The sequence below is a fragment of the Bison bison genome, unplaced genomic scaffold (assembly GCF_000754665.1).
Source record: "Bison bison bison isolate TAMUID 2011002044 unplaced genomic scaffold, Bison_UMD1.0 scf7180017864338, whole genome shotgun sequence".
Classification (NCBI taxonomy): domain Eukaryota; kingdom Metazoa; phylum Chordata; class Mammalia; order Artiodactyla; family Bovidae; genus Bison; species Bison bison.
The window spans coordinates 2,818,473-2,822,837 of NW_011494910.1; positions in this window are offsets into that span (position 1 = coordinate 2,818,473).

Consider the following 4,365-nt stretch of genomic DNA (forward strand, 5'->3'; position numbering starts at 1 on the left):
TGCTTGCTCTGACTGTTATATTTAAAAGTACCACATAGAACAATAGATGGACCTGCCACAGATACTTATCTTCAGATGTAAAATAATAAACAACTGATACTCTCTGAGCAAAGCTGATATTTTCTCTTTCTTTTCTCTTCTTTCTTTCTGATATTTTAAGGTCTAGCATTTTCAGCTTTAAGTAACAGATTGTCCAGGGATTTGTATGGATTCCCTCTGGGGATGGGAAAGGACACAAAGCAGCCATTTTTCCAGCCCCGGGCTCTCACACAGAGCAGGACAATCAGGGTTTAAGTTCAAGCTTCACAAACCTCCTCTGTTCTGGCCGTGATTCTTGTGACTGTTCTCCCATTACTAAGAAGCAACAATCACCCAGAGTGAAGAATATGCATCCGACCCGAAATTAGAAGGTCCCCTTTTTGTATCACAGATAGGAGATTCACTACTCCCAGGGATGAGATAGACTTTGGATTTCCCGTGTACGTCTTAGGAAAGCCGGGAGGAAAATGGTTACAAAAGTAACAAACCAGACTTGTTTACTCCTTTAAAGCATTGCTAGTTAGGTATCAGAGGTTCTGTGCAATGGAGGAAACAATAAACACAGTTTCTCAATAAAAACGGTAATTACAGTTTTATACCTGAAGGCAAAAAACTGAAATGAATAGCTGAGAATAAGGTGGATAGAGGTTAAATAAACCATGATATAGTCACTTGATAGAATGGTAAACAATCATTTAAAATGTTTACTTAGACATACAGAGATATGTTGAAGTAATACCATATGGAATAACATGGGAAAATGTAAAAACATATTGGAAAATGCTTCTGAGCACATTTTAACTAAAAAAAAACAGAATAAAATTTAGTTTAGACTTAAGAGCTTTCTCCAATTCACAAGTGATGCAGAGCCTTCCCAGGCCTGCCTGCCTCTTACAATAGCCAATAAAAGCGCGTACTTAGGTGGTGGGACTGTGACATCAGCAACTATTCAGCCAATCTCCCTGATGGTTATTTGCATAGTGTACACCTCCTTTGCCAACAGAACCCAGTTTCTTTTAGTGAGAGCACTGAGTGTAAGTGAAAATCTCCAAAAGAAAGGGAAGAAAATTACAATAACAAACGAATACTTGTAATGATATTGGTATCAAGATACAGTGATTAAAATTATTACATTTAGTGTCTGAAGAGAGTACTTTTACCTTCTAAGCAAAGCACTCTAGTTAGTATGCTAAATCTTAAAATAGCTCTCTGACAACCCACTTGATGTTTAAACATTTTTTTATGAATTCCCACAGAATAGGAAACAATTTCCTGCCTCTTGCTATTGGGAAAAGAGAAGTCTTTTATTTCTTAGGATTAATTGCATTTACAAAAAGAAACAACTTTATGCTTACCTGTTGATCTTGACACCTTATCTTCAACACTTAAGGCTTCATCATTTTCAAGGTAAATGAACTGGCTGTTGACAAGGAAAACAGGATTCTACAAGCCTACTCTTTATCCTCCTTGTTTATACACTTACTACTTTAGCAAATTTGCTATTACCAGGAGTGTTCCCTTTCAGCAGCCTAATTGGGATTTCCTTTCACAAGAAGCATTAAGCTTAGTGGGATAATCCCACCTCTTCCATGAGGCGGACAGTGGGTTTAGACGAGTTTGTTAATTATTTTTGTTTCATTCAGGCTCGCTGAGCACATACTGTGTGTCAAGTGTTTTCACGCTCGTTTTTCAACAAGCGTTTTCAGTTTAATCCTTACAATAACCATGTGAGGATAGATATTATTAGCCCCTGTTTACAGAAGAGACAACCAAGGATAAGAGAGGTTAAGGGATTTGGTTGCCCCAAAACATGCAGAGAGTAACAGAACCAGAATTCTTACATGAATTTTCTAATGCCAAGACAAGTGTTCTTCCCACCACATCATGTTATTTATTTATAATTAACCAGTGGAACCAAAGTAAACTGTAAAATGCTACTCCTACATACTGAATATAATCTCTTGTATTGTAAACTTACACATTTTTATCTTATCGTGAACATCAAAATATAGTATGTGCCTACATTTTCCCAAGAAACCTTTAATAGAATAATCTAGTCCTTTAAATAAAATTTCAATCCAAGTATTTTCAAGTTCTCTTTATTTTAGGTACTCAATAATTGACTGTGGCTAATGAAAATTTGTCATCGTCTTCAAACTGGTGGTTGCATGTCACACAGCTCTTTACACAACTTCTCACCCAAACTTCTTTGGCAGCATAATATGACACTCAATGTAAGTCAGAAATGGGTGAGACACATTTGAACTCCCAAGGATAGAATCACTGGAGTGGAATGTTCAACTTTTGAAGCTGGATGACATTTCTGTTTAAAGCCATGGCCCTCACTCTGCCAGGCAATGTTTAAGTGCTTTATATATGTTACATATATAACACCCTATGTTACCCAACACCCTATAAGGTTGGTATCCCCACTTCTAAATGAGGAAACTGGGGCTTAAGGAGGTTAGACAATTTGCCTCCAATCCCACGGTCAGTGGATAGCAGAGCGAGGATTTGTCCGCAAGCAGACTGGCTGCAGAGTCTGAGCTCTTAACCTCTCAACACTGTCTCCCCAAAAGGGAATGTAAAGTATTGGCTGATTTCATGAAACACACCACTTTTATATTGACCTGCATCACTCTTCGGAAAATATGGGCACAAACAGGAAATCTGGGTATCATGCTATGTGTACATGAAAATATAAATATAAAATTCAAAGTCAGCTTCAACCTAGTATGGAAAGGAGATGTAATTCAGGATGATAATGGTCTCTGCTTCCTTAAAGCTTCACACTGACAGCCTCCACTTTTCTTCGGCCTAGAGTCAGGTCATGAACGTACATCCATATGCACTCACCATTTGCCACCCAAGACTTGTCCAGGGTCTGTGGGACCCCTGCACTTCCCTGGGGTGAGCCATCAGAGGACAGCGACATCGTGCACCAGGGTCATCGGCCCCGACTGGTTCTGCCATGTCCCGCCACAGACTTCACTGGTATTCTGCTTTTCCCTCACCACTGAAAATGCTGGAGGCTTGTGGCCTCGTTTTCCACGTTGTGCCTGACACTGAGTAGTGGAAGTGGAGGGGGCTTTACATTTCTAGCCCATTCTAAATTTCTGTGTTCTAAAAATGGAGCTGCCTTGTTTAGAAAGTAGCTGCTTGGCTGAAGTAAAAACAACTTAGGCTCTTCTAGGACACGCATTAAAACAAGTGGTTGGAATGGGAAAAAGAACAGTCAGGAAACTCACAGACTAGCAGGACTGAAAGGGTAAGTGAAGTGAGGCTAGAATGGTACCATGGGTGTGAAAGAGCTTGGGAAACTGTGAACGCTTTAGAGATCACTGTGACTCACACACTAAGTGGCCCCTTCACTAGGGTCTAGGCCAGAGGTCCTCAGACGTTAGTATGCATCAGAATGACCTGAAAGATTTGTTGAAACAGATCTTGGGACCCACTGTTTCTGATTCAATAGGTCTGGATGGTGTCCAATAATTTGCATTTCTATCAAGTTTCTAGGTGATGCTGATGTGCTGGTCCTGGGACCTACTTCCAGAACTGTTCATTTAGCCTGCTGGGTGGGCAAAACCCATGGTATCCACAGTAACCACAAGGTAGCTACTCGGATGGGGTTGTTATTATTACCCAGCTCCATCTCTTGGTAACCCCAGTATTTGCTCTCTTCTGCCTCCAGATTACTCAGCCCAGTTTTGCTGAGATTTATGGGGGGAAAAGATTGAATTCCTTTCCTCTCTTCCATGTTTCAATGTCCTGCCATTAAAACCCCTTCTTATTTAAAAGCTGCTTCACAGTTAGCAAAAACTCTCACATACATTATTGTGTTCAAAAATGAGATACTTTCTTATTTCTGAGCACAAAGCTGAGACTCTTCAGAAAAATAGGGGAGGAGGTGATGGGGCAGAACACCCGCTCTCTTCCTTCCCTTTGCATTTGCAGCTCTGAAGGTAGCAATCTGTCCGCGTTTCAGATCAAGGGTCTTAGGATCTGCGTCTTCCTCACCGAAGAGATGCTATAATGTGCGAAGTTAGAGCAAAAAAGGCGTGATGATAAGCATCACTACGGCGCCTCCTCCCCGCCAAATAAAATGAGTGGGTGGGGGACACCCCGACATGTCCAGTGTTTCCTGGAAGGGTCCCTCGGGTGCTTCTGCTAAAATCGCGCCTTGGTGGCCCGACGCCCCTGATCTCAACTCCGCAGCCCGCTGTCCGCAATGCTAAGACGCAGCACTCTAGCCCTCCCGATTGCTCCTGGGGGATCGCGCGGTGCAACCAACCCCAAGGACGCGGCCGCGACGCCCCCCCGGCCCTC